The sequence below is a fragment of the Gossypium hirsutum genome, chromosome A05 (genome assembly GCF_007990345.1).
Source record: "Gossypium hirsutum isolate 1008001.06 chromosome A05, Gossypium_hirsutum_v2.1, whole genome shotgun sequence".
Classification (NCBI taxonomy): Eukaryota; Viridiplantae; Streptophyta; class Magnoliopsida; order Malvales; family Malvaceae; genus Gossypium; species Gossypium hirsutum.
Genome location: NC_053428.1, coordinates 70,440,057 through 70,453,296, shown reverse-complemented (window position 1 = coordinate 70,453,296; position 13,240 = coordinate 70,440,057).

Here is a 13,240-nt window from a genome sequence, read left to right as displayed (position 1 = left end):
CACTGACCTTTTCCCATTACGACTTGGATATCTCTCTGCACAGAGCTTCAATACTGATACTGTTTGTTTCTATGGAAACTAGACTCAGAGAGGAATCTATACATATATGGTATGACCCCTAATTATCTCTGGTCAATTTATAGTGAATTTCCAAAATCGGAACAGGGAATCCAGAAACTGTTCTGGCCCTGTTCCACAAGAACCCGAATATCTCTTACTGTACTGTTCATATGATTGTTTCGTTACTTTCATATGAAAGTAGATTCATCAAGGTTCGATTACATAATTTATTCACTATTTAATTCCACTCCTACGAATTCTTGTGATTTTTCCAATCGACACCACTGCTGCTGTCAGCCTCTGTTTTCAAAGTAAACCTTACCTATTTTCGGGGTTTCATGGACCAACTAGGGCCTTGTCATACATATGCCCACATATGATCATACTTAGCCATTCCAATGGCTGATCATTTGCTCAACACTTCCATTCCAACTATAGTTACATCATGAAACCATCTATACATTCATAAACACGAATGGTCTAATGCCATACTCCACTTCTACAAGCCATTTTCGCATGGCTGTACACTTATACATTTCATAAAGTACTCGAAAAACAACAATGGGTAGTCTTATACATGCCATATCAAAATTCAACCAAAATAGTACCCAAAAGAGCCTTTGATAGTGTGGGCGACTTCGACTTCAAGATCCCGAGTCCGATAGCTGGAGAACCAAAAATCTATAAAACAGAGGAGCAGTGTAACGAGTAAGCAATTTATGCTTAGTAAGTTTTGAGCAAGGAATTCCAGCATAAACAAAGAATAACACACATTTAGCTAAACGGAATATTTCACAATACGCAATTTACCGATATCAAACTTGCTTCACAACATTAACAACCCTTATGTACATACACAAAGACTAACTTAGCCGAAGGCCGGTAGCTCGTTTATCAACTGAGCGAACATTTATTTGTAAGGGCTCGATTAAATTCAACACATACGTAACATATCCCCATATTGGGATGTTTTTCGAGTATTCGCTGGAATTTTACAGCAAGCTCATTCATTACCAAATCACGTACCTTCGGGATTTAACCGGATATAGCTCCTCGTTCAAATGCCTTCGGGACATAGCCCGGTTTTAGTAACTCACACAATGCCTTCGGGACATAACCCGGATTTAACAACTCGCACGAATGCCTTCGGGACTTAACCCGGATTTAGTATCTCGCACAAAGGCCTTCGGGGCTTAACCCGGAATTTGTATCTCGCACAAAAGCCTTCAGATCTTAGTCCGGATATATTCACTTAGCACAAAGCCTTCGGGACTTAGCCCGGACAGCATTCAATTAATCATGCACATCTAACAATAATTCATGGCACATTCATATTTCATTTTCATTTGCGAAACTCAAACACAAGGCACATATCGTCCTTGCACATTCGGCTCAATAGCCACACATAGAGCATGATTTAATCACATCGTAATTTAAGCTCTCTTACTCAAGAACTTACCTCGGGTGTTGTCGAACGATTCCGCTAACTATTCGACCACTTTTTCCTTCCCTTTATCGGATTTATTTCCCCTTTGCTCTTGAGCTTAATTAAACAAATAAATTGATTTCATCATTTAGGCATCAAAAAGATGAACACAAGGCACTTAGCCCATATTTATACATTAGACATTAAAGTCTCATACATGCAAAAATCATGCATCAACACAACATATTAGCTAATTTCTTTCCCCTTGGCCGAATATGCATGTCTATTTTTGGGATCGATTTCAACACTTAATACACACATATACACACTAGTAAAGCATCCTCCCCCTTTTCATCAATTTAACACATGCATTGTTCATTAACATGCAAAGTTACATTCGGCCTTAGCACACATCTTGCTAGCCGATTCTTCTCCATTTAGCAACCAATGCACATATGTGCTCACACAAAAATGCTAAAAAGGAGGTTCAAGAATCATCAAGCCATCATCACATGCATCATTAACAAGCTTCATATTTTGCATGCAATGGCATTAACACAACCTCCACCTAGGCTGAATCTTAACTCATCCTCATGCCTCATCACCACAACATCAAACACCAACCAAGAATGATGCATCCATGGTCAAGTGCCAATTCCATCACATAGCAAGATTTAGACCATGGGCTAGGTAGAACTCAAGCTAACAACTAAAACATGCATGCATCTCATGGAACATCATCAAACATACCTTAGCCTAGCTACATGCATGGCCGAATCTCTTCACCTTTCTTCTTCTTTCCTCCTTAAAATTTTTGGCCAAGGATGAACCAAAGGATGAGAAAATTTTTTCTTTGTTTTTCTTTCTAATTTAGGCTAAATGAAGGTGAGAAAAGGATGAACAAAGATCTTCTCCTCTCTTTTCTTTAGCTCACGGCAATGGGGGGAAAAGAATCAACTACACACTTTTTTTTTTTGTGTAATCATCATACTCCTTTTCATTATTTAATTTCCATGCCTATTATTTTATTTTTTTCCACCCATGATGCACCAACAAAACATGTCTATGACATGTCTTCGCCATCAAACTTGGTCTACCATGCTTGTCATGGCCGGCCACTACTAGTAGGGGGGGAATTTGACATGCAAGTCCCCCCTTTGTCCACATGCACTAATAGGTCCTCACACATTGACCTATCACATTTTAGAATTTTCTCACATAAGTCCTATTGACTAAATTCACATGAAATCGACCAAATTGAAGCTTGAAATTTTCACACATTCATAATTACATATTCTAGACAATAAGTATCACATTCAAACATTTCGGTGACTCAGTTTAGCGGTCCCGAAACCACTTCCCGACTAGGGTCAACTTTGGGCTGTCACAACTCTCCCCCACTTAAGAAATTTTCGTCCCCGAAAATCTTACCGGTAAATAGGTTTGGGTATCATTCTTTCATCGAGCTCTCGGTCTCCCAAGTAGCTTCCTCGATCCCGTGTTTGAGCCATAACACCTTTACTAGCGGAACTCTTTGTTTCGCAACTCATTCACTTCACGAGCTAGGATACGCATCGGTTCTTCTTCATAGCTCATGTCGACTTGAATTTCAACCTCTGATGGGCTAATTATATGCGATGGATCAGATCGATAGCGTCGAAGCATCGAAACATGAAAGACGTCATGAATCTTTTCAAGCTCCGTGGGCAAAATCAATCTATATGCAACCGGACCAACTCGTTCGGAGATTTCGTACGGCCCAATGAATCTTGGGCTCAACTTGCCCTTACGGCCGAACCTGAGTATCTTTTTCCAAGGTGAAACCTTAAGGAACACTTTGTCTCCCACCTGATACTCGATGTCTTTTCGTTTCAAATCTGCGTACGACTTCTGACGATCCGTGGCTACCTTCAGACTTTCACGGATTACCTTTACTTTCTGTTCAGCATCTTTAATCAAATCAACTCCGAAAATTTTACCTTCACCGAGCTCGGTCCAAAACAATGGTGTACGGCATTTACGACCGTACAAAGCCTCGTAAGGTGCCATCTTAATACTTGATTGAAAACTATTGTTGTAAGCAAATTCAATCAAAGGTAAATACCGTTCCCATGAACTACTGAACTCGAGGATGCAACATCTCAACATATCCTCAAGTATCTGAATTATCCGCTCGGATTGACCATCGGTTTGGGGGTGAAAAGCAGTGCTAAAATGCAGCTTGGTACCCAGAGCTTCTTGCAATTTCTTCCAAAATCGTGAGGTGAATCTCGGATCTCTATCCGACACGATAGAAACAGGTACCCCGTGTAATCTCACAATTTGAGAAACGTACAATTCAGCTAGTTTATCCAATGAAGAATCCGTATGTACGGGGATGAAATGAGCCGACTTAGTCAGCCTATCAACAACAACCCAAATCGCATCCTTCTTACTTGCTGACAATGGCAGTCCAGACACAAAGTCCATTGTGACTCGATCCCACTTCCACTCGGGTATCATGATCAGCTGGAGTAATCCTGAAGGCACTTGATGTTCCGCTTTCACTTGTTGACATATTAAACATCTCGAAACAAAGTCGGAGATGTCCCGTTTCATACCATGCCACCAAAATTGACGTTTCAAATCGTTGTACATTTTCGTACTCCCCGGGTGAATTGACATTTGGCTACAATGGGCTTCGTTCAGAATCATCGAAATGAGTTCCGAATTCCTTGGAACACACAAACGATTTCTGAACCTCAAACAATCATCATCATCAATTTGAAACTCCGATTCCTCGTTCGGAACACACTTAGCCCGTTTTGCAACCAATTCATCATCGACTTTCTGGGCTTCACGAATTTGGTGAGTCAATAATGGTTTAGCTTTTAATTCAGCTACCAACACATTGTCTGGTAGAACAGACAAACACACATTCATCGCTCGTAAAGCAAACAATGACTTTCGTCTTAAGGCGTCCGCAACCACGTTAGCCTTTCCCGGGTGGTAATCAATGACAAGCTCGTAATCTTTCAACAACTCAAGCCAACGTCTTTGTCGCAGATTCAAGTCTCGTTGAGTCATCAAATATTTGAGACTTTTGTGATCCGAAAATACATGGCACTTCTCACCAAACAAATGATGTCGCCATATTTTCAAAGCAAATACGATGGCGGCTAGTTCGAGATCATGGGTCGGATAATTTCTCTCGTGTGGCTTCAATTGTCTCGACGCATAGGCCACAACTCGACCGTCTTGCATCAATACGCAACCCAACCCAAGTAGGGATGCGTCACTATAAATGACAAACTCTTTACCCGATTCGGGTTGCACTAAAATTGGGGCTTCAGTCAAGTGAGTTTTTAGTTGATCAAAACTTTTCTGACACTTCTCCGTCCATTCGAACTTAACGTCCTTTTGAAGTAGCTTCGTCATTGGTGTGGCTATCATCGAGAAACCTTCGACAAATCATCGGTAATAACCGGCGATCCCCAAAAAGCTCCGAACCTCAGTAATATTTCTCGGAGGTTTCCAGTCAAGTATGGCTGAAATTTTGTTCGGGTCAACTCGAATACCCGACGCGGATACCACATGACCCAAGAAGCTAACCTCTCTTAACCAGAACTCACACTTACTGAACTTAGCATATAACTACTTTTCCCGCAAAATTTGCAACACTAGCCTCAGATGCTCAGCATGTTCGGTCTCATCTCTTGAATAGACCAAAATGTCATCAAGTACATACGCAAGGTATGCTTCGCACCCTCTTCTTACATATTTCTGTGCCAACATTGCTGATATTACAGCTGGCATCCCCTCCAAGTCCGCAGATTCAACTCGGATTACTTCGTTATTTGCGCACCTCAAATCAATAGTCTTGCTCTTGCAATTCACAACCGCATCATGCGCGGTCAACCAATCCAAACCAAGGATAACATCAAATTCATCAAACGGCAAAAGCATCAAGTTCGCCGGGAAACAGGAACCTCGAATTTCCAGGGGACATTTCTTACACACTTTGTCGACAATCACGTAACGACCCAAGGGATTTGACACCCGAATTACGAACTCAGTAGACTCAATGGGTAAAGTCTTACTGGAGGCTAAGGTTTCACATATGTAAGAATGAGTAGAACCGGGGTCAATCAAAGCAATTACATTAGTATCAAAGAGAGTGAATGTACCGGTAATAACATCAGGCGAGGAAGCATCCTCGCGGGCACGTATAGCATAAGCTCTAGCAGGCGCACGAGCTTTGGATCTGGTTATATCATCTCTAGATCCTCTCTGACCACCACTAGCATTGCCCGTATTTCCAGATGGTCTACCTCGAGCAGTGGTAGCACCCGGTTTCCCACTCTGATTTTCATTCTGTTCAAACAACCTCGGGCAATCTTTAATGAAGTGGTCAATTGATCCGCACTTGTAACAGGAGCGGTCAGGGAATCTACAACTCCCCGAATGCCATTTACCGCAATATCGACATTTCGTTCTATCTCGACGTTCATTCCCAACACTGGCGACCGAAGTGCCTCGTGTACCCACAGGGGGTCGATCACGATCTTGTCTAAAAAGGCCCGAAGTGCCTCTAAACTGGCCCGCATCATCTCGAAATCTCTTCGATGTCTGTTGAAGAGACCTTCCCGAGGATCTTTTACGAAACTCTCCAATTCCCTCATCAACTCTTTGCTTTTCTTTTCTAAGCTCTTCGGCTTTACAAGCTCGTTCAACAAGTACCACGAACTCTCGTATTTCAAGAACACCAACGAACATTTTTATATCTTCATTCAGCCCATCCTCGAAGCGTTTACACATAATAGCTTCGGACGAAACACATTCCCGAGCGTATTTGCTAAGTCTAACAAATTTTCGCTCGTAATCAGTAACCGACATGGAGCCTTGCTTAAGCTCAAGAAATTCCTTCCGTTTTTGATCAACAAATCTCTGACTAATATACTTTTTCCGAAACTCAGTTTGGAAAAACTCCCAAGTTACTTGCTCTCGGGGCACAACAGAAGTCAGAGTACTCCACCAATAGTAGGCAGAATCACGTAGCAAGGAGATAGCACACTTTAGGCATTCATCGGGTGTACAAGATAGCTCATCGAGTACCCGGATAGTGTTGTCCAGCCAAAATTCAGCTTGCTCGGCATCATCGCTATCCATAGCCTTAAATTCAGTAGCCCCATGTTTTCGGATTCTGTCAACTGGGGGCTTATTTGACCTTATTTGGTCCGTTACTGGTGGTATTGTAGGTGCGGGGGTAGTATTTGTCGGGAATGGAGGTTGTGGAACAGCCATATTAGTTCGAATGTATTGGTTGAACCAATCATTCATCACGCTATAGAATGCTTGTCTAGCTTCATCATTCGGATTACTAGCATTAGGTTGAGAGTCTGCCGGCAATGTCCCTTGTGCGGGAGCAGGCGCTACACTCTCAAGATCATCAGCTACCTCTCGGTCACGATCGGGATCCATTACTATAAACACATTTACAATTGTCAGAAATCACCACACTATCAAGTAATCACATAAAATGGCATGTATAGCTAGACCCAACACATTACGGTAGTCCTAGAATCGACTAAACCGTAGCTCTGATACCAATATAATGTAACACCCCGAACCCGAGACCGACACTGGAGTCGGACACGAGATGTTAACAAACTTTGAAAAATTTTTCCAGACACTGCCCAGTCTGAGTACTAGTCGCTTCAAAAATCATATCTTGAGTTTCACAACTCGAAAATCAGTTTTGTGATTTTTCCCTGAAACTAGACTCATGTCCCACCTATGTATTTATTTCTAGAATTTTTGGTCGGGCCAATTAGTACAGTTTATTAGTCAAATTCTCCCATGTTACAGGGGTCGACTACACTGACCTTTTCCCATTACGACTTGGATATCTCTCTGCACAGAGCTTCAATACTGATACCGTTTGTTTCTATGGAAACTAGACTCAGAGAGGAATCCATACATATATGGTATGACCCCTAATTATCTCTGGTCAATTTATAGTGAATTTCCAAAATCGGAACAGGGAATCCAGAAACTGTTCTGGCCCTGTTCCACAAGAACCCGAATATCTCTTACTGTACTGTTCATATGATTGTTTCGTTACTTTCATATGAAAGTAGATTCATCAAGGTTCGATTAAATAATTTATTCACTATTTAATTCCACTCCTACTAATTCTTGTGATTTTTCCAATCGACACCACTGCTGCTGTCAGCCTCTGTTTTCAAAGTAAACCTTACCTATTTTCGGGGTTTCATGGACCAACTAGGGCCTTGTCATACATATGCCCACATATGATCATACTTAGCCATTCCAATGGCTGATCATTTGCTCAACACTTCCATTCCAACTATAGTTACATCATGAAACCATCTATACATTCATAAACACGAATGGTCTAATGCCATACTCCACTTCTACAAGCCATTTTCGCATGGCTGTACACTTATACATTTCATAAAGTACTCGAAAAACAACAATGGGTAGTCCTATACATGCCATATCAAAATTCAACCAAAATAGTACCCAAAAGAGCCTTTGATAGTGTGGGCGACTTCGACTTCAAGATCCCGAGTCCGATAGCTGGAGAACCAAAAATCTATAAAACAGAGGAGCAGTGTAACGAGTAAGCAATTTATGCTTAGTAAGTTTTGAGCAAGGAATTCCAGCATAAACAAAGAATAACACACATTTAGCTAAACGGAATATTTCACAATACGCAATTTACCGATATCAAACTTGCTTCACAACATTAACAACCCTTATGTACATACACAAAGACTAACTTAGCCGAAGGCCGGTAGCTCGTTTATCAACTGAGCGAACATTTATTTGTAAGGGCTCGATTAAATTCAACACATACGTAACATATCCCCATATTGGGATGTTTTTCGAGTATTCGCTGGAATTTTACAGCAAGCTCATTCATTACCAAATCACGTACCTTCGGGATTTAACCGGATATAGCTCCTCGTTCAAATGCCTTCGGGACATAGCCCGGTTTTAGTAACTCACACAATGCCTTCGGGACATAACCCGGATTTAACAACTCGCACGAATGCCTTCGGGACTTAACCCGGATTTAGTATCTCGCACAAAGGCCTTCGGGGCTTAACCCGGAATTTGTATCTCGCACAAAAGCCTTCGGATCTTAGTCCGGATATATTCACTTAGCACAAAGCCTTCGGGACTTAGCCCGGACAGCATTCAATTAATCATGCACATCTAACAATAATTCATGGCACATTCATATTTCATTTTCATTTGCGAAACTCAAACACAAGGCACATATCGTCCTTGCACATTCGGCTCAATAGCCACACATAGAGCATGATTTAATCACATCGTAATTTAAGCTCTCTTACTCAAGAACTTACCTCGGGTGTTGTCGAACGATTCCGCTAACTATTCGACCACTTTTTCCTTCCCTTTATCGGATTTATTTCCCCTTTGCTCTTGAGCTTAATTAAACAAATAAATTGATTTCATCATTTAGGCATCAAAAAGATGAACACAAGGCACTTAGCCCATATTTATACATTAGACATTAAAGTCTCATACATGCAAAAATCATGCATCAACACAACATATTAGCTAATTTCTTTCCCCTTGGCCGAATATGCATGTCTATTTTTGGGATCGATTTCAACACTTAATACACACATATACACACTAGTAAAGCATCCTCCCCCTTTTCATCAATTTAACACATGCATTGTTCATTAACATGCAAAGTTACATTCGGCCTTAGCACACATCTTGCTAGCCGATTCTTCTCCATTTAGCAACCAATGCACATATGTGCTCACACAAAAATGCTAAAAAGGAGGTTCAAGAATCATCAAGCCATCATCACATGCATCATTAACAAGCTTCATATTTTGCATGCAATGGCATTAACACAACCTCCACCTAGGCTGAATCTTAACTCATCCTCATGCTTCATCACCACAACATCAAACACCAACCAAGAATGATGCATCCATGGTCAAGTGCCAATTCCATCACATAGCAAGATTTAGACCATGGGCTAGGTAGAACTCAAGCTAACAACTAAAACATGCATGCATCTCATGGAACATCATCAAACATACCTTAGCCTAGCTACATGCATGGCCGAATCTCTTCACCTTTCTTCTTCTTTCCTCCTTAAAATTTTTGGCCAAGGATGAACCAAAGGATGAGAAAATTTTTTCTTTGTTTTTCTTTCTAATTTAGGCTAAATGAAGGTGAGAAAAGGATGAACAAAGATCTTCTCCTCTCTTTTCTTTAGCTCACGGCAATGGGGGGAAAAGAATCAACTACACACTCTTTTTTTTTTGTGTAATCATCATACTCTTTTTCATTATTTAATTTCCATGCCTATTATTTTATTTTTTTCCACCCATGATGCACCAACAAAACATGTCTATGACATGTCTTCGCCATCAAACTTGGTCTACCATGCTTGTCATGGCCGGCCACTACTAGTAGGGGGAATTTGACATGCAAGTCCCCCCTTTGTCCACATGCACTAATAGGTCCTCACACATTGACCTATCACATTTTAGAATTTTCTCACATAAGTCCTATTGACTAAATTCACATGAAATCGACCAAATTGAAGCTTGAAATTTTCACACATTCATAATTACATATTCTAGACAATAAGTATCACATTCAAACATTTCGGTGACTCGGTTTAGCGGTCCCGAAACCACTTCCCGACTTGGGTCAACTTTGGGCTGTCACAAGACATGCAACATTTGCAACTAGAAAAGAAAATCTTCTCTACTCCCACATATTCGTCAAGCTCAAATCAACAATGCAACCAGAATTTGTCAACGAAAAGCTATGGGCAAGGGAGAGTTTAGAAGAGTTACCCTTCTACTTGAAAATTTTAACTTCTATGCAACAAATTTCATGGTTTTCCACTACATGCAGCTGCCCTCTCCTTTCTAGCTTCATTCCTTTCTTCCTCTTTTCATTTTGGCCAAGAAGAACCGATTTCTTCTTTTCTTTCCTTCTCAAGTCACGGCAATGGGGGGGAAACATGGATGAGACAACTTTGTTCTCATCACCCCTCCCTTTTCATTTCTTTATTACTAACCCTTTATTATATTCTTTCTCCCATAACACACTAACACAACATGTTTCCAACATGTTTCACCCCATAACATTTTGTCCACTCTCATGCTCATGGCCGGCCACTACTAATTAGGGGGGAAATTGACATGCAAGTCCACCCTTTTTATTTCATGCACTAATAGATCCTTATGTTTTGACCTATCACATTTCAAAAGTGTCACACATAAGTCCTATTGACTAAATTCACATGCAATTTACTAAATCAAAGCTTAAAACTTTCACACATTCGTATTCACATATAATAGTCATAAAATATGACGGCTAATTATTTTTATGACTCGATTTTGTGGTCCCGAAACCACTTTTCGACTAGGGTCAAATTAGGGGTGTCACAAAGGTGGAGTTGTGCGCATGGGAAACGATTCATCTAAGTAAGGTAATTGGTAATGGTACTGTTAAAATTAAGATGCACGATGAGATGATTAAGATACTCTCAGATGTCAGGTATGTACTTGATTTACTAAAGAATCTCATCTCCTTAAGTATTTTAGACTTGAAGGATGCAAAATCAACATCTAGTCGAGCGGCATTAAAGTATCTCGTGGAGCTATCGTTTTGTTAAAAAGTAAAAGAACCGACAGTCTTTATATTTTGGAAGGTTATACAGTGACTGGTGAAATCGGACGTCCCTCGTCCGTTACGGAGCTGAAGTCAACTTGTTTGGAGCGGAGGCAACTTGGTCATAGGAGGGAAAAAGGTATGACCATTTTGTTGAAGAAAGATTCTCTTTTGGATGCAGGTTTTGAAAAGTTAGGGCACTGTGTTCGTGAAAATCAAACCTGGGTTAGTTTTGATTTGGCAGTGTACAAGTCAAAGGCTAGAAGTCTTCCAGTTTCTAAGCACAAATTTGACTCAGTTAATTCCCTGCATAGTTCAAGATAGGCTCGTGGCGGGATTTGGCAATGATGGCATTGTGAAAATATGAGTCAAGGTGGAGATTTGTTAAATATGACTCCTATTTTCAGTCAAATTTGAGAAATAATCTTTTAGTTAAACTCTGTTTACTTGTTTCAATCAAACACTGATTAATTTAGATTATTTTATTATTATTTAACCTATGAATTTAACCTATAAATAGGCTCTTTTACAACCTTAGAAAAAAACACCCATTAGAAATTAGAACCCATAACACATTTAGAGAATTTTGTGTTTACGTTTTGAGGGTTCTTTGTTTTCGGGGTTTAGTCTTAATCTCCATCTTTTGTACTTTTCGATCTTTTGCCATTATAGTAAAATTATCTTTTCTCGTGATTTTTTATCCTCATTGGAGGGGTTTTTCCACGTTAAATTTGTGTGTTCAATTTCTCAATTTATTCCGCTATTTTCTTGTTCGTTGCTTAATCGGGTTGATTCCTAACAATACATATTTATATCATTTTAGTATTTAACCATAATGATGTGAGCACACCCGGGGCAACCTCGAATGCAAACCAAGATCTATTCGAGCTTCCAAAAGGCCCTATGACTGGAGTTCGAACCAAGCAAATTCAAGACGCTTTATCAGCCTTGGTGTTGCGCATTTGGGATGACAACAAGGTCCATGATGTTGGAGGAGCTAAGGACCACTCCTTGAAGACTCCATGCACCCTTTTGCAATCTGATCTCAGCTCCTTTCCAGCTCCCCATACGCCATTCAGCTTCCATCAGCTCACTTGAGCTTGATTTAGCTCGCTTGAGCTCAAATTTAGCTCATTTCAGCTAATTTCTTCTTCATTTTAATAAACTAAGTTTCGATTTTGTTTTTAACTAAGTTTGCTATAGCTCATGCCGAATTCCCTAGCTCAACTTAGCTCACTAAGTGCTTTTGACTATTTGAGCTAGCCGAATTTAATAGTTGACTTATAATTAATATGACTAAATTTAGTTATTATCATTAAGTTGTTTAATATTCTTATTATGATTATATGAATAATTATTTTATTTAATTATGTTATTTAATTATGTAGGTTAGCCGAATGTGGAGGTTCATTCATGACAAGGTGCATGTATGGGAATGTTCATTGAACGGGAAGATACATGCATGTTTCGGTTCAATGTTTGGAAGCCTTACATTCATGTACATGGAGGGTTAATGAATATTGAAAGATACATCTTCCTTGGACGGCACACATGCATGAATGGAGGACAATTAATGCAAGTGTATGTACGGCTAGGTTCAAGCCTCCTTCCAAGTTCCTTGTACAACCGATGCATGTGGGGGGACCCTTGGAGTTTTCTAAGCACCTATTCGGCCAAGAGACACCTCTTGGAAGTTTCATGCACACCTTGGCCGAACCTAGACAACCCGTTGAGCTCCCAAAGGTGCACATTCATTCAAGTGATTAAAGCTCATACATGAAGCTGTCCAAACACATCCCCATCAGCCGAATCAAGACTAGTTACTTAATGTTTTCATTCTAGAACATTCTAGTTAATTCATGACTGAATTTGCTTAGTCTTTAAGCTAGCTAGTTTGTCCATTCGGTTACTACATGATTGCCTATAAGTAGTTTGTTGATTTTATTGTAAAAGGACTTTTGCCAATTTGTTTAATGAACATTGTTCTTGTGAGGTTGCTTCCTCTCATATCTCGTACAAGTTTCGAAAGACTTATCTAGCTTGTGCTAGTGGCGTCAATCATCCTTGTTT